At 37.7% G+C, this 23832-nt stretch overlaps 2 long non-coding RNA genes across 2 annotated transcripts in view; both read left to right on the top strand.

Annotated features, from left to right (window-relative positions):
* LOC148403999 (uncharacterized) overlaps nucleotides 1–23832 on the top strand; it is a 156908-nt gene that overhangs the window by 19502 nt on the left and 113574 nt on the right. The window contains exon 2 of the long non-coding RNA XR_015861939.1: nucleotides 14597–14722. This is a non-coding gene — a long non-coding RNA (uncharacterized LOC148403999). The remainder of the gene's footprint in view (nucleotides 1–14596; nucleotides 14723–23832) is intronic.
* Nucleotides 4415–5935, top strand: LOC148404000 (uncharacterized). The gene is made up of 3 exons (XR_015857540.1): nucleotides 4415–4648; nucleotides 4732–4957; nucleotides 5758–5935. It is a non-coding gene; the product is annotated as an uncharacterized LOC148404000 (long non-coding RNA).

A 23832-nucleotide genomic window follows, 5' to 3' on the forward strand; every position in this document is an offset into this window, starting at 1 on the left:
GTTGTGACAGCTAGACACATTGATGAATCATCTTCAGGGCTAGAAAGAAAGGTATTTGTTCACAAAGTTTTGTGATTGTGTTGATCAAAATTTTATACATCAAAAGTACTGAAAGTATTCTACTCGGTATCAGAGTGAATACTCCTACTGAAAAAAACAGTAATTAATTACACAATTAATTCTCACCCTCAGATTGGATTCCCAGGAAGGGAAATTGATATAATTTACAACTAGATGTTTATATGTAAAGTGAAGTTATGACAGAGCGTTTGTGTTCATTGATTTGTGGATTTATGGCTTGGGAAATATCCCAACACATTTTACTTTTCAAATAACCCTGATAACATTTCTACGTACTTTTGGCATTTGTGAGGTCTAAACTTTTTCACTTCGTATGCAATTTTTTTTTTTTAAGGTTGTAGAGTATGAGTGGCACAACACACTGCTGCGTCCCTTTTTTTAAGCCTCTCAGACTTTTACCACAAGTAGGATTTTCATTAGTGATTATATTTAGATGTGTCACTATTGTCATTCAATAGCTAGTTTGATCTTCTTTCATTTGCATTTTCCATTCTATGCCCTGTCTGCCGCTTTCAAAGTGTTACTTAATCGTCCACCGTGTAAATTGCTTAAGCACCCCAGATGAAAGCCTGCTGAAGATCAGTGCCACTGTTGCAACACTGATAGTCATGTATTCTGGGGCATTAAGATGTCGCCTGGCATCTTTCTTTCTGTGAAGATTTCAAGGTATTTTTTTTCTGTGACCAGTTGAATTTATATGGACTTCATCTTTTCCTTTTATACGATTTAAACCAGTCAACTGAAGTGCAACGTCTGTTTTGGCAGGAAAGCCTCTCTTGCATTATTTTTCTGAAAATCCTTTGCACTTAGGGAGCTATGGTGTGGTTCATATATTTGGAAAGGCACATATTCATGAATAGTAATCTGTGACTACAGAGTCTTGGATGAAGTTAAGTGGGAATAAATGAAAAAATAACGGTCAAACATCTAAGTATTTTAAGTCACAACACATTAAACCACGGCATGGGTTTGAAAACTTGTAAATTGTTGGGTGTCTTGGGGCAGACAATGGCAAAGGCAAACATTCTCACTTCATCACTTTAAAAAAATTAGGTGACAGCTAATGAGCTCAAGAAAGAAACATTTATTTGGAATGACTTCAATAAAAATTAAGATAACCTTTATTAGTCCCACAAGGGGGATATCTGGATTATGTAACTTTTAGAATGTAAAATAATTGTATATATAATAAAATTTAAGTTAATAATTAAATCAAAACAATGCACCCACAAGGAGAATTCCATCATGTACATGGTCACACACACATGTCACAAAAACATTAAACCTCTTGCTGAAAAACAATGCATTAAAATGACAGTAAATTATACAGTGTGTACGGTTTAGCCAAGCGAGGATGTTGAACGTACAAAGCAAACAATACTCATTTTTCCAGCGCATATGGCAGTGAAGCACATGTAATGTCATGAAAGTTTTAGCAGCATCAACTTGAAATGACTGTTGTGCCATTGTGACTTCAGTTGGGGAGCAATGTCTCGTGGGAGGAAGCTGTTTTTGAGTCCCTTGGCACTGACGACGCAATAGCACCTGTCAGCAGGCACATGCAAACGCACACACACACATACATACACACACACACACACACACACACACACACACACACACACACACACACACACACACACACACACACACACACACACACACACACACACACACACACACACACACACACACACACACACGACCTGAAACCAACCTGAAAACTGACTAACCAAGACCCCAGGAAATCATCAATTCAGTCATTCAGATGAAATGAATAATTTGATTTCAGATGATGCAGCTGGACGCCCTTCTGAGTCTCTTTATGCAAACGTCAACGGTGCTGATTGAAACAGATTAATGGAGCATATTATTCTGATCATAATTTAAAAAAAAAGAAATATTCCTTGACATTTTCTCATTTCAAATGAGTCAGGCTATTATAGACAATAGAATATAGGCATTTCTTGACATTTAGAAAAAGAAAATGTGTAGTTCACAAGGATTAGCCGCTTTTCCTTCTTCTTCCCTTTCTCACTTCTCTGTGAGAAAGATCCCAATTTGAAAAGGCTGGATAAAGGTGACCCGACAATTTGCCGGCATTGGATGTCGTGTCAGAAGAGAAAGAGAGGTGAGACGAGGCCTATGTGTAAGGGAACCTTGGAAACATTGTGGCTACCACAGTGGACAGACTCAAAGCCTAGACTGCGCCTAAAATTTTTGTCAATAAGATTTATGAATAGGATCAGTGAAAGGGTAGAGTTGAGAATATGTTAGCGTATAAGGCTTAGCAGAGTTTGCTAATGATTTTACATTGTTTTGATATCATGGTGTGTACATAAAATTCTTTAAAATAAGAATATTTCTTCAGGGACTTTTGTTATCAAGATTCGTGTTAATCTACAGCCCTCATATCGACCCTTTTGGGTGGAAAACCATGAAGGTTTTTGAGAAAATACAAAATTATGCATGGATGAAAGTTCCTGGGTCCAATTTAACTTAGAAACAGAGGAACACAGAGGGAAACAAAGTGCTGACGTGGGTAGATTTGTAGTGTGTACTGATGTTTTTGGCCCCTCTGACATAACTCACAAGTAGCAATTTGTAACTTTGCGGATGCGATTTTATCACTTTAAACGCAGACACACACACACGCATACGCACCTGACTGCCATTGGGTAACTTCTGTGATTATATTTTGTTGCTTTTCTAGCACTTGCACATTCTCATCAGCACACAGCTCTGTGCTAGCAAGTAATCACCTTCTGTGATTACATTTTGTGTTCCCTCAGGAGTCCGCCCAAACACACAAGCACACCTTGACTAGCCATATAAACACACACACAGCAGATTTGCCAAGAGGAACCATCTCTTTGCATTTTATTTAGATTGCGAGTGTTTTCTTCAGCTGGATAGATGCCTACACGACTTGCTACTGCAAGTAGGATAAACCTGAACATCTACAAATGTGATATGTCTCCAGAGAGAAGTGACCAAAAATATTATTTCGATATTTAATTTTTCCATAAGCATTTTAGAAGTAAGGATCACACAACATTTTTGAAAAGCATAGTTTACCAAGATGAAAGTCCTTCTTCATTGGATTATGTTGATCAATATTATTAGAATTATTATTGACTATTGACGAATGAAAAGCACATTTTTGCCACATCGTATTTTTGTGGTTATAATGGTCACTCGTGAGAGTTGGGCCAGGCACTCAATAGTATACTGAGCTTTTTAATCACCGTCAGTACATCTCAATAAGCCAACTTGCCCTATTCAGTTTTAAACACATGCTTTTACCAAAGGTGATGACTTACAGCATGTCGGTACATCCAGTGGAAGCCAGCATGCACTTTGAGTTTAGATAAGTAACTTGAATTGTAAATGAAGTCAACCTCGTGTAGTACTTTGGTCTAAAGTGCACTTAGCTAAAAATAGACGAAATCGCAACACAGCGACAATTGTGCAACTATTAAACCTTTATAAACAGTTGCGACAGAGATGCTGGACCTTATTTTGGAACGTCTTAGGGGCAAGTCATACAAGGTGAGGAGAGGTGGGTCATGCATCACATGTGGGGATTCCAGCAATATATCTCACACACTCGTTTATACTACTACTACCACTAATATAATAATGATCACAATAATAATAATAAGAAACAACAATAATAATAATAATAATAATAATAATAATTACAACCTTGCACCTTACACCTATGAGCGTAATGAGGACAAACAGAACATAACATGGATGGGTGTCAAAAAACAAACAAACATTGATCTTGCCTTTGAAATAAAACTTGAGGCACTGCAAGTATCATTTGTATTCTCCCATGTGTCACCAGCACAATCCTTGCTGATGCTTGGGGCTACCGATCAGCTAAGTAGTTATTAGAGGAAAATGATGTGTTGCCTTCATCTGATCCTAATGGCAATAAATGACAAAAATAGCATCGAGGTCTTACAAATTCTGGTTCAATGACAAAGTTAAGTAAGAGAGTCACAGATGTTATTTCTGAAAAAATATTTGTCATGTCCAAAGCTTTTGGTAACTTTTCTGTGTTCTGTATGTTGTAAGATTGCCACTTCTGTAAGGCAATGGCCTTGCAACATGATATTCAGTTTGTATAAAATAACAAATGGGGCTAAGACAAAATAATCATCAGAGTGGCCTAGATTTCATAATATGACATTTTACAAAGAGGCTCCATGTTCATACTTCAGGTGATCTTGTTAAGAGTGAGTAAAATGCACTGTAAGTAAATAGAACTGTACAAACAGACTCCCTGATCCTTTTAAAGAGTTCATAGCCAGAAAAACAAAAACCCAAAACTTTTCTTTATTACTATACACAGAGACTTTTGGTGAAGAAAACCTATTTGCATCGTCTCCAAGATATAAACAACTATATTTAGTAATTAAAGTATGAAATGAACCAATGACTGAACTTACAAGGAATATGCTTTACCGCTATCTTACCGGCTTGTTACTTGCTGACAGTCTGTTAGAAAACTGCAATTGTTTGTTTACATTCACATGGATCAAGTGCTGCAACCAGCGTGAGTGGCGTCATCCCGCTGTGATCGCGAGATTATAATTGGGACATCTCAGAGCAAACGTGTGCATCTTCTTTTTTTCACAGGCCTTAAGAGAACCAGTTTTAAGAACAAACATGACACCTTTGCCAAGTATCTCTGTCATTTCCCCTTATATAACCTAGCCTGTTGGCAATGCATGAGATACTGCGGTGTTCACCCAATGGACTAAAATAGCTTGACAATATCCCTAAGGTTTTGAGAGCTGCCAGCAAACCTATATCACCTGAACCAGACACGGCACAGAGTGAAGCAAAGAGCAGAAATGCATTGGTAAGCTAAGGCAGATGGGAAAAGAGATGACAGGCTTTGTCACAACACAGAGGGAGCAGAAAAAAAGATCAAATTCAAGATAATAAATGCGCAGAATATTTGGTCCTCACAAGTCCTTATTCCTGGATTGCGCACTTTACTGTAAAATAGGTCCATGGGCAAGTACAGATACTGGGGATCAGTATTAGTGCAGATACCAGCCTTATTTCAAGGTACTCGTGACAGGAAGTAGACATTAGAAATAAGAATAGAAAACTGGTATTAATTCCATTTTAAGTGAAATATATATTGAGGTCTTATATAGTATGATGTATTTAGGTCTTTCGTTTTTTAAACTCAATTATCATTGTTTTGTTGGGGGGGGGGGAATTTTATGTATCAAAATTATTAGTGGTATCAGTACTCAGCATCTGTGTTGGTGACTACTCAAGACTATTCCTACTTGTATTGGTGTGAAAAAATAATATGATATCAAACATACTATCACCACCTGAATAAGATCCACTGAAAATTCTCTTTTGTCCATCAGTGTGAATGTGAATGAGATGGTACGGTGCCTTTTGCCCAAACTCAGCTAATATAGGATTCACTTCCCCTGTGCTAACGGTACGCATTGTGGCCCACTTTTGCTTAACATAGTTTCATAGCTCCTCCAAAAGTTTTATAACTTTCTGACTGTAATTTAGAAGTGTATGTAAATGAACATATGACTGGCTCGTTATTACTAAGTATGAAATTAATTCCAAGGAGCTTCAGAAATTAGAATAAACCCTCTAAGTTTGTGTCCATGGTGGTTTCAGGTAACAAGGCCATGACATTCTGGAAAGTTCAGAGGCATCATAATGAGAATGAGGTCTGCACTCTGGGAGAGTCACGTGCGTACAACCCAGAATGATTAATTTGGGATGTTTCCCATTGTACAGAATAATTAGAAGGTGGGAATGGACATGGACATGCTTACGCCAATATCTGTTTTGTTTGTTGATGTTTATATATATATATATATATAGTCTGAAATCTACCATTTTACTTTTTTTTAAAATGATAGACTATTAAATGGTCTGCCGAATAGTTGGAAATGTGGATCTGTTCTCCATCTCTTCCTGTTTAATAATTTAACAGCACATTGATATGCGTGAGGCTGCTCTGCTTCGACTTCACATATTCATTACACAGGCGCCATATGAGGGTTAAAAAAAAAGTTAATTAGGGTAAAGTTAGGTAAATATGTAGCTATGAAGCCAATATGAAGACATTAGAAAGTCATTTTCAGGATATATCTTGCTGATCATTTGTCTTTGCGTATTGAGGAAACCAAAATATTTGAGATGCAATTCACCATAAATCAAATATGTATTTTACGTTGTTATTTCCACTCGTTAATTTATTATTGTATTCTGTCATATATCGTACAATGAATACCAAAATGCTGCACCTGGCATCTTATTTTCACAGCAGTCATTTTTCAACCCAGCATTATGTTAAATTGGATCATAAAAAATAACAACAAGAAAAAAAACATTCACGTTAGGTTATTCGAACACTGTCGATCGTCCATGTGTGAATGTGACTGACCACTGATGAGCCAAAGCCAGCTGGGATAGTTCACCGGTTCAAGAGATATAGCTGAGGTAGGCTCCATCTCCCCTGTAACCATGAAGAGGATAAGCGGCACAAAATGAATGTACAGATGGATGGAGGTGATGCTCACATTAAGGTTTGAGCCTCACTCATGTGAAGAGCTTCTCTCAAGCACTGCAATCTCTGTCGCGCTGCATTCATCTTATCACTTTACAACCTGGCTGCCTTGTTAAAGCCTCCAAAAAGGTCAAAACTAATGCAGCGCAGGAATCTCATGCATTTCAAGTGCATAATATGCAGTCTGGGAATACTAACTCTATTTTGAAAACCCTAACTCTGATTTGAAACCTGACTTTGAAACCCTAACCCTATATTGAAAAGCTAACCCTAATTTTAAACCATACCTTGAAACCCTAACCTTACGTAGAAATCTGACTTTGAAAGTCTAACTGTCCTTTGATACCCTACTTTCAAAACTATAATCCTTTGCGACCTTTACTTTGAAACCCTACTTTGAAACCTTTACCCTACTTTGTAACCCTTTGAGACTTTTCATTGAAAACTCTACTTTGAAACCCTGACCCTACTTTAAAAGCCTATTTTATTCTTAAAGACAATTGTTTTATACACTAACCCTACTTTAAACCCTTATGTTGACTCCTCATCTGTATTTTTAATCCCTACTCTTACTGTGAAACTCTACTTGGAAACCCGTACCAAATTTTTGAAAGTCTAAACAAATTCACACGACTTAACTTTGAACCCCTACACTCTCAGTCCTTGCTGTAAAATTAGGGGCTATTCCTACAATATTTGGCACAGGTGAATAGTATGAGCAAAGACTTGATGATATTAATACTTTTATTTATAATCCATGCAGTCATGTTCTATATGCTAACTTTGTGCACGTTGTACAGACCAGGTTGCTCACCAGTAAATTGCAGGGCAATAATTGATATTATATAACCCATCTGGCATCCATCATAAACACAGTATGTTGCAGAAGACTGTTTCTTACTCATTGTCTGACGCTTCAAACCCAAAGCAGGTGGGAGGGGGCAGGAGAAAGGCTTGTGGGGGTCTCACATGGGGAGCATTATGTCATCCTCTGACATCAGGAGGAACCAGATGCCATGCAAACTTCTTTGTCGACGAGGCGCATCAACACTCCAGTTAAAGCACTAACAAGGCTTGACCTTTCAGGTTAATTAAACACTAAAATTTTATTATTGATATTAAATTAGGGATGATTGTAAGGTGAGGCTTAATGATCCCTTCCTGGATTTACTTGTCTGAAATGTTGTTAAGTGATGCACTTTCTTTGTAAAACCTGACAAACATAAATGCACGCAGGCATACATAAATTAAACCCCATTCTTCTCATCAATAATTCATCCTTCAAATTGAGCATAAAAGCTATTTTTAATCACTGGTCGCGTATGAGCTAATTTTGGTGAGATGCTGTGGCATAGAGGTTGCGGATTCCAATTTGCAAAGATGTATTAAGGAGAGTGAAGACTTGTTGTCGTCCATCATGTATACTGTGTCATTTTCTTCAAGCTTTACAGAAGAAAAGCTGGTTTCAACGGGAGAGAGCAACAGGAACACACATATACCCACTATAGTACTATAGTAATGTAGAAGCGACTTCATCCTTCAATTTAATTACGTTATAATTATATTCCATTATAGCTGCAGTGCACAGATTTTTACGAATTATATTCCATTACAATCGGTTCTCCCTCACTGGTGATGGGGAAATTTGCAGCAACCAATGATCCAATGACTTGTTACTGGTTATACACACCTTGCTAAGTGTTGGACTGAGGGTTGTTTCAACAACATGTCGCCGGCACACCTGGCACTTCGGTGACAAACAGTAGCTTGGATTTAAGACTAGGTGAAAACACGTCTAAATTGTGGCGCAAATGATGCAACTTCATTCAGGTAAATTTGTGTGCAGGATTGAGTGAAGCCGTTTTCATTGGCCAGGAAATATTTGTTGTGTACACTCAGTTGGCTGGGTTGAGATGAAGCTGACTGAAAGAATGTAGGCAAGTGGAAAGAAGGGTTGAGTGACTCAAGGAGAGACGAGAACAATGGGCACGTGCAAAACCGTAATAGTGCAATGATGACAGCGACAACGACAGTACTAGTACAAGTGTTTTTAAAAGGAAAACAAGTAAGAAATTGCCGAGACCAAGTCAATAAAATGGCTGGAAATGAAACTGTCTGAGAATACATCAAGCATTTCGTCTCATGGCACCTCACTTGGGCGACGGTTTGTGCCAATTGATAGAAGAAGGTGATGGATTTTGTCTCTAACAGTGACAATTTTGTCAAAAAAAATGCCAAGAAGTCATCACTGCTGAGAGTGATAGGAATAGATAGATCGATAGTGCTGTGACACTTTGTCAGCTTGGCAACGGTGCTGAAGAGAAATGGGTGGTTATTTTTTTTCCCAATTAAAGATGAGTAATAGTTGGTATTAGGCCTACTGAGGGCCTAATATATATATATATATATATATATATATATATATATATATATATATATATATATATATATATATGTACCATGTACTATGTATGTACATGTACCATGTATGTACATGTACCATGTATGTACATGTACATACTACATACATAAATACATACATAATCCATAGGCACGCATGCACACACACACACACACACACACACACACACACACACACACACACACACACACACACACACACACACACACAAAATAGCATGTAACTACTATTTTTTTTTCAAAAAGATGAGTTTAATCTCTCTAAAGAAATATTTTTCAATTGATACACGCATAGCCACACTGCGTCACTGCGAGGTATTCATGGGCTTGCTTTTCTTTTCTTTATGTGTCCAGTCGTCCTCGAGAGAACAGCTATTCAAATGCATCTTTTCAATCTCTCTCTTATTTTCCTCATGTGAAATTTGTTTTACTCTAGCCCTCCTCCATACCTCCTTCAAGCTCTCCTTCGGCAGCAAAATGGAAACGCTGGCCTCACGCCACACCTGAGAGTTCAGGCTTAATCTGATTAATGATTTTAATTTATATAAGTGAGAAGCAAGGGAGAGGGAGAAGGCTTTTGCATTTACTGATGTCAGGTCTAAACGCCTTGTTTGACTCGTGTCATATGGGCCGATTCGTGAAAGGGTAGAGAGAGTGAGAGTGAAGAGAGCAAATGAGAGGCAATGCAGGCTTTGGGTAAAAAGAAAGAAAGCCCAATGAGGTGGACAAGGTGGCACAAAAGGTCAACAAGAAATAAGACAGAGTTGAACTGAGTGAAAATGAATTAAAATAGCAGGCCAGGCGGAAGGTAAATAGCTGAGACAATTGAACTGTCCTGAGGAATGGGAAACTAATCTTACTATATGACCTGTTAAAGAAAGCTAGAAACACATGCAATATATAACATCTCAGATTTTGAAGTGGTTGAACTGATTGAAGTCAAATTTAATAGTAACAAAAAACCAAATATTTCCTTTTCACCAATCTTCTACACATATTTACAATTTAAAAAGTGACTTGCAACACAAAACAGACACATGGAATCTCATTAGTAAATCAAGTCCAATTTTTAATCACAGAAACCTCTCAAATGGCTTCACATGCCCATCATTGACAAATATTAACAACAATACATTTTTCTGTGCATCATCTTTTTTATAAATATTGTTTTCTCTGCCAATGGTCAAATGTCTAATTATTTTAAGAGAAATATTTCTGGAAAACAAAAGAGCACCCCTCCACCTGCCTCTGCTTCTTATTTTACATTAACTGGAAGGTCTGCTGCCTCGTGTCCTTTTGTTTCTCTCTTTAGTTCATTCTGTCAATCAAAATTTGGTTGTACTTCTTACACCCATTTCCCTCTTTCTCACTTCCGCACCTTCTCCTTTTCTGCAGTCAAATTTTAGCTGACACATTGAATATTCTGCTGGGAGTCTGCATTGCATTGTTGTGCCCCTGCCACGTCTCTGCCAATATTTTACCCTTTGAGCTGAGAGCTGGGAACTTAGAAGTCAGCAGATATGGAGAAGCAGCAAAGAAAGAAAAAGGTATCAGGATGGTGAGGTGACAAGTCTGTGAATAGAATAAAAATAACAAGTGACTGTTAAGTGCTTTTTTATTGTCGGAAGTATCAGCTGAATCAGAATTTTTTTAATCATAGGCACTTAATTTAAATATTGTGTATCCTACAACCAAGTGTCATTATTCACAAAGAGAGTACATTTACTGTGTACTCACTTGATTTTAGTGGAAGTAAAACCTTTTTTTTTTTTTAAATGAGTAATTATGCACATTGGGACCAACAAATACTATTGCTGAAATAATATTATAAAGTGGTAATTTCATGCATATATTGCTTTTGAATTAGTTGAACACCACGAATCTCAGAGGGGCAGTCCAATGTGTGCCTTTTGGGATCTAACAACATTCACCTAACTTGACCTGAACATAAATCTCCCACTGTGCTTGCAAGATAATGAAATACACTGAATGGGGGTTAATGAAGTGAGCCTGAAGATATTTTTGTGGACACACGCGCACACATATTCCCACAGAGAGACATCGGGGTTGCAAAGTCAGAAGGGCTTGACTTCACATGGGAAGGGCAGCGCGGGTTTCAATAAACAGACTTTGATTTCATAATTGGGCAGCAGGTGGGATGAGAAGAGCAAGATTCATATCCATAAAGAGAATTCAATCATCATAAAGCTTGCGGTCAGTGTCATGCTGTTGACAGATCAAAAAGCAACATCGCATATAAAAGGAGACACGGTGGCAAACTGTTGATGGCAATTAGACTGGAGAGGCGCAATCTGGCTACCTGATGGACAGTTTCCTTGATAAATGTATGCTGGGCAGTCTGGAGTGATAATCTGAATGCCCAGATCATGATTTAGGCTGAGCGGTGAAGCCACAGAACCTAATTATTGTCAGTCATCAACGGGGGAGGAGAAAGTGGAGGGTGGAAGAAAAAATCAAAGTTCTGTTGGAGGAGGATAGAATAGATGGAATAAGTAGGGGGCGTGAGTGCAGAATCCACTTAATAATTACATGGAGATTCCCCCACAAAGGGCCAGAGTATGCAGAAATTGTGCGGCAGCAACACCCACACAGGTGACAAAGGCAGGACTGGAAGAACTTTCACAGCCAGGGAAAGTTAACGCGAGGCTGGTTGGAAAGGCAGCATGGAAGAGCAGGTGGCATCATGGATAAAGATAGAAGAAAGAGTCAAGCAGCAGTGTCATCACAAAGCATGCAGAGGCCAGAATGACGGACAGGGTTGATAGCCTACCTTTCACCCAAAGTCAGAAAACAATACAAATATTGCAGCACTATTACTTCAGAAATTTCTTCTAAAAATGTCAACAAATGGCACTGATGCTTTCGCAATAACTCGCCATCAAATCAAAATGATTCATTTCATTTAATGAGAGGGAAAAGTTGAAGCATGCTTGCTTGATTTGACCTGACCTACCGCTTAGTTGGCTCATGTTGCCAGTTATTAAATAATCACTGACAGTGACAGACATAACTTTAAAGAGTTTTATGCTCAAAGTCACTGATGTATGTATGGCCCTAAGGCCCTCAATCATGGATTATATTTTGATAGAATTAAATATTCCACCCAAAATCAAAATCCTTTTCAGACATTAATTGGGATGAAATTGATAGCAGGATGCGAAGTGCAAGCGCATGTGCAGTTCCTTGCTGTGATTTGGCTGAAATGTGAACTTTGTGGATGCTCATAAAAGAGAGTCATACAAGATAGAAAAGTGTTGGAGAAAAGGTTTATTAATGTTTCTGTAAGATTACAGCCTTAAATTTTTTAGTTTGGCTAAGGGTCTGGCCTAATTAACTGTGATGTGGAGGAGAAAATGGAGCTGAGAAGACGACCGCCGAGTCGTTTTATCCCAAACGACAAGGTTGACTGACGCGCAGGAGATTAATTCTGGTGGCCATTATATTGTCATTATAAATAACTTTAACATTCCACTTTGGTGGAATGATATTCCATCAACAGGTTGTAGATTGTATTTACTGTAATTTAACGACATTTCCTTTCAACAGCTTTAATGATGCCACAAAATGAAGACCGACTCTGTCTCTAAATCTTCGTTTGCTTAATTAGGACTAAGGGCAAGTAATCATTGTAAGGAGATTTAACGTGTTTCCAATACAAATCAACTCATTAAGACCATTTGAATGAATAAAATGTTGATTTCCTCTGAGCTAATGTGTTGATCTGGAAACACATTAAAACAATTAGAACAGTTGAGAATTATTTGCCGAGAGTGCACGTGAAGGGCAAGCAAAGGTTTAATTGATTCAAATTTAGATGCTTACAACTTCAGCAACTGATAAAATAGCGCCATGCGATGCTTTACTATAAAGCAGCGGTGTCAAACTCATTTTTACCAAGGGCAATATTAGCATAATGGTTGCCCTCAAAGGACTCGATGCAACACTAAGACAGTATAAATGTTACTAAGGGTAACCAAGTGTATATGAAACTATGCTGTAATGTTAAATTGAATTATTAAGTTGAATGTATTGTATACAGTACATGTACTGATTTGTATTCATGGTGTATAGTACATACATGCATACCGTATTTTCCGGACGATAAGTCGCTCTGGAGTACAAGTCTCACCAGCCATAAAATGCATAATAAAGAAGAAAAAGACATGTATAAGTCGCACTGGAGTATAAGTCGCATTTTGGGGGAAAATGTATTTGATCAAATCCAACACCAAGAATAGACATGTCATCTTGAAAGGCAATTTCAAATAAAAATAGAATAGAGGCAACAACAGGATGAATAATTGTACGGTATCCTGACATTACATGACACAAAAACAACAAACTGAGAACGTGCCTGGTATGTTAACACAACACGCACGTTCTTAATCAAAACCGATTTTCCAAATCAAATATTTCTTCATTACCCTCTCCTTTTTATGATGGATAATGTCCTCACTTCCCCAGTGGGATGAAGCAAAAAGACACTGACTGCTTAGTTTTGTGGATCCTTCAGGCAGTGCCCAAGGTGTAAGTAGAGGTAAAGTAGAAGGGGTTGTCAACGGGCAAAATCAGAATCCAGATGCCTTTCAAATCAAATGAAAACAGGTCAGAGGCCACTGACAGAATGCAAATGGATAAGAAGGATAGACAGAAGGATAAACGTGCATTAAAAAAAGTGAGCAGTATACTATGTGGAAAGGAAATTGACAGGTGAGTGATTCTTGGACAAGACGATTGCGTAAGAAATTGAAACAGATGAAGAGATGAGAGTGTGAGAGAAAAGATGAGAGGGTAGTCAAAATAGAGCTTTCAACAGAGAACGGGGAGATTTACTAATGTTCAGTCTTCCCACTGGGAGCACAAAACCAGTGTGTCTAATACGTGGCGCTCATTAAAAGTAGCAGAGCAAAGTTTTTCAACCGATATAGCCAGGCAAGTTTGAAGTGACACAAAGATTAGGGTAAAGAACTTTTGCTCTACCAGTCTTTTTTGCAACCTTATCCAAGGATATTGCATAGGCTGTTTGAACTGCAAGACACTTAATACTGGTTGGAGCGCCACGGAAAGCTCAGTGTAGGATTAAAATTCTAACATAAGATGTATCGGCTTGGTTTCCCAACGCTGTCTGCAAAAGCGGCCACCCCTCACAAGGCCTTTGACTTCTGCTCTCAAACACACTATTATTTGTGTTAGGGCAATGTCATACTTTTGCAAAAATCAAATTAGTGATGGAAGTCACTGTGGAGAAAAAAATGGATTGAAAAACCTCATCATCCTAGCAAATGAACTTGCCGAGCCCTACTTAAAATAATAATTTCGAAATATCATTTCCTTAAAACAATTTGGATAGCACACTGGATTGCCTTTCACTTTTCATGATCTGTGAGAGGCGATGCCCTAAATCACGAATAGAGTTGACACTAATGGCAAACTGTTGGCTATATTTCATCCTCACACAAGGTTCAAATTATTTGTTTTGTCTCTGGTGCCTTTTAACAGCCTTCAAAAGTATCACAAGAGTGGATTAAAACACTGAACAGTGCAGTGGAGTGTGACGGACAAAGAAATCCTTTCTCCCTGCTGATGGTGATTTTGCCTGCAGCAGTTTCAGCTCCCCTTCTGCAGGTAAGAGTGCCAAAGTGATAGTTACAAATTGAAATACTGCAGACAGGTATGTGCGTACATCAGTCATGTTAATACCATGCAAAATTTGGATTTTGAATACATTTGTGAATGACATGGCGATGCATGATTATTAGTGAATGAGTATTGTAGACATTTATGTATATACAAATGTACAATATACAATGTTCATTGTATAAGTGAATATCCAAATAGAATATTACGCTACCATTTTAAAAAACACGGATATATATTTGTGTCCATGTGTCAGTTTTCATCAGCTTGCTATTGTGATCAAACAGACATTGCAAATGACAAATGTTTTGCGGCTGAATTGTTGCTACAGCTCTCAGCAAAAAATTTACTGTGTACAGTATATGTGGCATACTTGTTGCATTTATTAAATATTTAAGTTATCAATTTCATGTTAGCATGAACATATTTATTATTCCATTAAAAAAGGACCATGATTATATATACCGTTTGAATCGAGAAATTTTGATGGATAAAAAAAAAAACATTCATCCATTTTCTTTACTGCTTTTCCTTGCACATTCAAGACCATCATTCACACTTGCAGTCAATTTAGAGTCTGAAATTAACCTAAGAAGCATAAGACACGTTTGGAGAATGTAGAAAGAAATCAGTACAGACTATAAGTTTTGACAAAAAAAAAGATTATGGATCATTCCAGGCACAGAACACAAAGGGCATTTAATATAAGTTAAATAGTGCTTAGAAAAGAAGATTTATGTTCCACTGCTAAAAGTGTCTACAATGAACAGCAAAACTATTTTATCATTATGGTTAATCCTTGCCAGGAGGGAATTGCCATCCTTTCCATTCTTTTTTGCCACGCACGCACGCACGCACGCACGCACGCACGCACGCACGCACGCACGCACGCACACACACACACACACACACACAGAGCTGTCAACATTGAGTTAGAGAACAAGCACGGGAGGAGTGATAGAGTTCTAAATTTGCATAATATTCCAGCAGGTTTTACCCAAAACTTCAAATTTTACGAGTTTGAAATTAAACTACAGTGTGACATTTTGAGAACTTTCTGACTTAACCTTTTCAAGCCCTTAATATTTTCTTTCAGACTGCAAGCCATCTAAATTACAAAACCTCAGACAATAAAGTTTATTGTTGGTATGTGATGAACATAATACAGTCAAACAAAATACTGTACACAAAAATACCACGCAACTTTTTTTCTGACTAACGTCAAACCTGGCCAGTTCCATAGTGACAGTCATTTCTTTGTAGATTTTCTGACTTGTAAATATTTTTTCATGTAAAATGTGTCCAGACTTTTCATATTCAACCAATGAAAAGACAAGAGCATTTAGCGAGGTACCAATTGGTGCTTGCTCGCTCCTTTGTAAATATATTTTTGGTCTAAATGGGCAAAACAAGTAAGCAGTGAGTCCAAAATAGAAATGTGTTCCTTTTTGTCGTCAACAAATATTATTTCTCATCCAGCAGTATTGCTGGCTCTTTTCCACTCTGGGCAGAGTGGCCATAATAATGAGGGTAGAGCAGGGCATGGTGCCAGGAGTGAAATCAATACCCCACTGAATAAGATGCAAGCCCAGCAGCGGCTGCAGCCAACCAGATTTGTGTGTTTGTACTTGAGAGCATGAGTGAGCACAAGTAAGTGCAACTAAACAATCCCAGTGACAAGGGTGAGTAGAAACAAATTAGGCCTACATTTCCTAATGTGGCAATTTTTAAACATTTGGTGTGTGTTGGTAGAAGAGTAAGGAGAGGATTTATTAACTCCGCATGGCTTAAGCTTGCAATTAAACGGAAAAGCCAATATGTAAGTATGATGTTGAAGTATTGGGTGAATTGTGGGAATAATTTGTTTCAGAAAAAGTGCTTGATGATTAGTGAGTCAGTCCATCGTGCTGTAATTGACTATTCCCGAATTCATGCTTGAGGACTGACCCAGCCAGCAAATATGAAATGATTCATGAGGCACTGAGCGTGCCATAAATTAAAGAGGGTGATCTCAGATGATGAAGGGATTATTTTATGCACGTCTTAACCTAACTAGTTTAAGGTAGCACCTGAGAAATTAATTGCAAATGTCACCCTTCTGATACTGTCATATTATATGATTAAGGCCTAGTTATGCAGCCGCAAAATTTGACCTCCTTACCCAGCAATTCCATTTGTGACACGCTGGGGTACCAGGCAGCTTACTGCTGCAGTTGGGGAAGTAATCAAAAGTTTTGTACATGCCATCTCTTTTATCACAGGAGAAAGTTTGTGCAAACTCGCGACCGGCTCCCAACTACATTCCATTCATTTTATATTAAAGATGCGTGGAAGCGGATATTTTCAATGACTGATACAAGATATTTCTTGAGAGCAGGAATGACATTTTCAAGGATATTATTATTTTGGGAATGTAATTTCAGAAATTGAAAAAAATACGACTGCTATATCTGCCCCTAAAATAATTTACTTGAAAATCAAAAAATCACTTTCCAAACTGCTCTGCCTTGTATGTCGCTGGCCTCTTAAAAACAGATGATGGACAGCAAATGGCCCCCCGGGCCATAGCTTGGATACCACTGGGTTATGCAAACATTTGTTTGGAGATTCATTATATTTATTTTATAAAATCTTAGCCACCCCTGAAAAAAACTACCCAGAGGAGACAGTTATTTTACTGTGAATAAAGTTTTGTATTAATACATTGTAGTATTAGTACAAACTCTGTTTTAGTGCTGTGATGCTCTGTTTTGTGTCCATTTCCAAAGGACAATAAAACGTTGATTTGAATTTAGCATTCAGGTTCACATTTAATCTTCCATAGTGTGTATAAAGAACTGTTATATTGCTGTTTCAGTGTCTTGCATAGCTTTTTAGAAGTGATAAGCTCTTAGTAGCAAGATTAAACGGCCTAGAGTTTTTCTGTTTTTTTAATTAATTTAACACTTTTTATCAGAGTTTGCCCCTGCAATGCACAACTCTAGGAAATAAATAGTATACAATGGGAACACATAATGATGCCACTAATTAACCCTTCAGTTTCTCTCCAATGTTAGTTTCCATACTGGTTGACTATTTATTTCTTATTATTCAGAAGGTGAGTTCATATTCAACGTAGAAACAATCATGTTGATTATTTGGATGACAACATTTTTTTTCTAATAACTGGATAAGTGGTATAGAAGATGAATAAATGAATGAATTTCACACATAAAAATGTTATTTTCTTCAAAGCAGCCTCTTAAAACTCTCATACAATATATCACTTGAAATAAATATTACTGGTTTCAACCTTGAATAAAAATACAAAAAGAACTAAACTTCCCTTTCCTGAGCCTCGTTGTACATCTCTTACATCACAAGCCATTTGAAAGATGTCTCCTCAGCATGTCCTTGTTTGCTCAGGTTTGTGAAAAAGTTTATTTTTTAATCGAGACAACACACAAGCACAAGCCACCATTTGGTATTAAAATTATTACTCTCATATAATATTTGCTTTGGATTCTAGATGCTAGGTTGTAGCTGCTGAGTGCTCTTTTATCTTCACAGGATAATTGGGACCTCACTGGGAATATTTTTAGCACAATGAATATATTTCTCCTTTAAAAATGCACCCCTTTAAATTATGTATGCGCGCCCAACTGTACTCTTAATTTGAATCAATGAGATTCAGTGCTCTGCTTAAGGTTTTACATCAGATTGACTGTTTTGTTTCCACCTATAATCTAATTCAGCTATTTTTCATCCATGTAACTTCTGTGATGCAAATGGTGACAATACGGAAATTAGCAGGAAACAACACCACCCAAGTGTATCTTGTGTTTATATGTATTGTATATTCTCAGATATGATAACAATGAACATATCCATGTTAAAATTAGTGCGCATTTACAGTAATCCCTTGTTTTTCACTGGGGTTACGTTCCGAAAAGAACCTGTGATGGGTGAAATCCATGAAGGAGCAGTGTCAAAGTATCAAATAGGAATGAATACAATTCCAACCTGCCCTATAATGAAGACAAGCTTTGCCTCAAACCACATCTCCCATTAGGGATAATAACGCACAACATGCACAGAGAAAAATTATTTCGGTGTCTTGAAGCGAGTTAAAGGCTAAAATATTGTCAGTACAGAAATAGACTCTCTCTGCCTTCCGAATGCATTTATTCCTCAGACAATTTGAATGTTAGGCCTGTGGCTAAGGCTCATGATCATTTTCTAGCTATTTGGGATAGTTCTTCTACCCTCATCAGTAGTCACTTGTGATTTATTTTAATGTTATATCTAAAAGCGGCTGGGAAGCTGGGAATACCTCTAAAGCAGGTATACGAACATCAGCGTCGAGACAGCCCTTCTACAGCTTGTTTATTATTAATATCAGCGAGAAGTAGTACCTAGTAGTTTAGTGTTACCTCCATTATGTTTATTAATAGCTGTACAAATCGCAATGATTGGTTCATGTTTTTCAAAATAAATCAAACACATTGTGCCAACATTTAACAGACACATCTGCATATTGTGCCCAAAATCTTTGAAAACAGAAATAATAAGCCATTTATTTATTTATTTGTTCATTGGCCAATGCATTTTTGACACTGGGAAGCAAATTCCTTGCTTATTGACTGTTGTGTAACAACGCATAGCCAGAAATTACTAAAATTATTTTAGCTTGTGCTTGTTTAGAAATAAAGGTTATGGCTCAAGTTCAAAGTCAAATTGCAAAAGATTTTCTTCTTCAGGGTGAAGTGTGGGCTCACGTAGATGATTTGATTTTAAAGTGCATTCATGCCAGTGAAAAATTTATGTCACTATTTTAGGCAAATAAGACTCCAAACAAAAACAAAATCCTAACAGAAAAACAAATCACAATCACAAAGTCAGCTCTGCGTCCCTTCCCACAAATCAGAGAACTCCATCAACCGCCAAGTGTAGTGTAAAGTATTTTCAGTGCTTGTGTACTTGGTGTGCTCTCATCTCAGCAGACCGTTCAGAATGTCCATCAGACTGGGTAGTAGGCCCAATCCACTGGAGTAATAAATACAATTATTGCAGGTAATCTAAATTGCCAACTTGGCAGAACTGGGTTGAAAACTGACCAGAGTATGAAAGGGGCAATTCTAGGATCAGAGGTTTCGTGGGGCTGACAGTTTTGGTGCCAGAACACATTTGAAACGGTGTAGGGTTTTTTTTTTTTTTGGCCACTGGAAAAACCTGCAAAATAGATGTTCACTTACAATGCGGCATAGAGTGAATAGCACTTCTGCTTTACTATTAGCACCTTTTTTTCTTCGTGCAATTAAAAAAAAAGACAGTCGTACACTCTGACCACCTGGAAAAGTAGCAGAAATTAGACCTTGTAATGATAAAAACGGTGTGTCTCAATACGTTGGACTAAAAACAAATAAGTCAAGTGTGTGAGGCCGTAATCTAATGAGGATAGTCTGGAAACAATGCTGTGCCACTCATTGTATGTTGTATATTCGCATATTTCCTTTCTGTTGGATGGTGTTTGTATACATTCCAATTGCATTTCTGGATTAATAAACTGGCCATGAGCAATGAACTTGAATAGTTCAAATAGTTGGAATTTCAGAAAAAGCAGTAGTATGTGTGTAACATGCTCAGTTGGTGGTCTCCATGGGATTCACCCCAGGCAACGTTTAAGCCTGGAAACCAGACTTCTGCATAATGCATTACACACTGGCTCATGTCCCTCTTTGTTTTCGTCATTTGCCCCTCTCTTTCTTTTTTGTCTCCATTGCTATTCTTGTCTTTTATTGCCGTTTCCCCTCAATTCCTCTTCTGTCTACTGCCTCCCTTACTTCTTTACCCCCGCGACTCATTTTCTTTTATTTTCTCCCAATGTTTCTTTTATTGAAACCATGAGACTAATATTAGCACCACCCAATAACAGTTACACTCAGCTGCACTATGAAAGATGCACACACATACACACCAACACACAAAACTGGAGGAAAAGGGACATACGTATCTTCCCTCTGATCTCAGAGTCAGATCAGAATAAAACATCAGACAGAATTGCAGACCTTCCCAATTTAACTTATTCCCCACATTCATTCTTAATCAGTGTTAGAATAAAATCTTTCATGTCGTTACGGTTCATTTGCAAATATGGACCCCGCTCACTGACTCAAAATGATAACTGAAAACGCCAGTGCGTTTTCCTCATGTTAATTCCATTCTGCTTTTGCCCTTTTCTCTCAAACCGCAAATGCTTTCCTCAAGTATGTTCCTTTCATGTATTGTTTATTATTGTGTTGGCATATACACGCCTCGAGTGGCTAAGATAAATAGGATTCGTGTGTTCTTTCCAAGAAGTAAGACAAAAATTCCTAGCATTGTGATACAACTAACACTTAAATGCTTGAAAATGGGCAATTTAGCCTTCAGGAAATACGTATAAGGTGTAGTTAGTGCACAGGTTTACAAAGGAAGGTATCAATAACAGAAAGACCAGTTTCTTTATAATTGGCCAATTTGTCGTCTAAAAATGTGCTGTAATGGATCAAAAAATAAAGCTGTTGCCATCCAAAAGTTTTAGCTTCCTTCTCTACTTCAAAACACAATGTATCATCCATTTGATATTGCTGGCAGAAGCACAAAACATTGACGCCAGACACTGTGCTAAACACAAATCAACATGATTTTTGTGAAAGAAAAAGAAGAGCCAATTTCATGACACCTGCCCACAAAATTGGGTGATCAGAGGCATGATGACCGACCGACCGTCCGCGCCAGTTCTTGGCAATACCATTGACAAAAACTTCAACAGTTTTCAAAGCTGCACCAATATTATGGCAAGGGTGAGAAAATAGAAAAATACAAAAATTAATGCAAAAATGAATAGAACTTTAAAAGCAATGTCTAAACTAACGTGTCAGATTCAAAAGCATGGTCACAAACTTAAAAAAAGAAAAAAGCATAAAACGGTTGAGGAAAAAAAACAAACTAATGGCAACATTTAGACATTCCCAACAACTAAAACCTGCTGCGCTGTTTAAATGACGAGGCAATATGTTTTAAGTCGCATCGGTCACTCCCCATTTGACAGGACGGATTTGTCTTTAAAAAGAATGAGGCTGACAAACCTCTCTTGTGTTGCAATATGTTATCTTCCAAGTCCGGATTGAAGGGTTGTCAGTAGTTAAAGCCAGGACAGTGTTTTTGCTGGGTGCCTTGTTGCTTCCTTTTTTTTTGCTGACCTTTTTGCTCTTATTGTTGCATCTTTCCCATTTCTAGAACAAATAATAGAGCAACACCCATCCCCAGTTTGATAAATACGCAGAAAAGAACAGCGGGATAAACAAAGCATGATGAGTTGCCAGCTCAATTAATTAGCGCACACTGCTGTACTGCAGTCTTGCTAAATTGCTGGATGTTAAAAGCATGATAAACCGTGAGGGTTGTCTTACACACGGGGCATAACCTGCACAACTATGGAAAACAAAACGACGCATTTGCAATTAATGCGTATCAGGTAATAGGAATTTAAATTAGCTGTGTTTCCCCATCAAGATGCTACCTGAGAACTGAGACCTAAGGTAACACATACCACAACGGTATTTGTCTGTGTCTCTTTCCTCATTTATTTTACAACCCATGTTGTTACCGTGACTTGCGGCATCAAATCGAGTATAATTAGGAATAACTTTGGTGTGAACCAAATCCAATGAATGAAAGCTGAACCCAACAGCCCAAATCCCACTAAGAAGCAGCACACGACTCAGCACTTTGACCTAAAGAGCAGCTCTTTGGGCATTCACACAATTTTATTTTCACGTTAACATCTTGCCTATGAAGTGTTCCGCTTAATTGACCAAAGCTTATCTGCATGTGCAGCACTCGACGTCCTGAAGTCACGATAGACTTCAAAATAAATCTCCCTCTTCAGCTCGAATAAGTTTATTTCCAGGAATCTCCTTTGACAATTTCTCTGGGACAAGTATATCAAAGTGCAAGTGCAGAGGCGTTGTCTCCCTATGAGCGAGGCGAGGAAAAAGGCCAAACTTTTATTACTTTATAGTACATATACACTTTTTTTCTTTCATGCAAAGTTTTTGTTTGCAGCAGAATCCATTCTCCACCATTGGAAGAGAGCTTCTGTGGCTCACGAAACTACATGAAACGTTGAAATATAAATATATAATGTAAATAAAAAAAATGCACAACCTGAGCACAAGCAAGCTATTTTTTGTCAACTCTACAGGCCTTTTCAAACTACTCAGTTGAAGCTGGTTTGAGATTTTCACTCAAGTTTGCCTTCTCTTAGCTCAAGGGAGAAAAACAAGTAATGGCCTTTGCTACAGAAAATATAATAAAATCAACAATAAGAAAGAATCTTTCCATTTTTTGCAGGTATCATTTGAAAACTTTTCACTATGACTCAGAATCAATACTTGAGATTGCTTGAATAAATTCTTCATGTGCTTTTAGCATACTGGGTCAATAAAGATATTACTGAGAATTCCAAACTTTATTTTCTTCAATTTTAACTTCCTATTTATTGACTTTATATAAAAAAGTGCTTTTTTGAGATGTTACTGTTGTCAACAGGCAGGCATAACAGCTAGCGAGCAAACTCACTCGCTCGAGAGATAGATACTGTACTGTATACATACAATAATATATTCACAAAACTATTTTAGGGAAAAATGATTGAGCTGTATTTCAATGACCAGTACTAAAATACTGAATGATCTGCATTTTTTTTCCTTGGCTTGACCTCAAATCCACTGGGAAGTAGCGATTCTATTACGCGCTGGTAACATGTACAATATTTATGTAAATGCTTGAAGCCGTTGCAGACAGGTTGAACCAGCTGTTAAGTGAGACACGTGTCAGAGCGTTTATGTCTCTGACTTTGAAATTCACCCCCTCCACCCCATAGATGACAAGCGACAAGCATTTCTTCAATATTTAAATCCAGGTCATTAAATATATTTGAATGCTCTTCGCTGGGTGGCGATTCGTATCGTTCGCTCACATTGTTCAACGATGGAAACAGTGGAGCGTTTCAAATATGAACAGGGAAGATAAAAGTATTTTTTCAATTCGTCATGGCTGATAAGGCTGAGTGT

Source organism: Syngnathus floridae, chromosome 1 (genome assembly GCF_059516105.1).
Source record: "Syngnathus floridae isolate MCC-2025c chromosome 1, RoL_Sflo_1.0, whole genome shotgun sequence".
NCBI lineage: Eukaryota > Metazoa > Chordata > Actinopteri > Syngnathiformes > Syngnathidae > Syngnathus > Syngnathus floridae.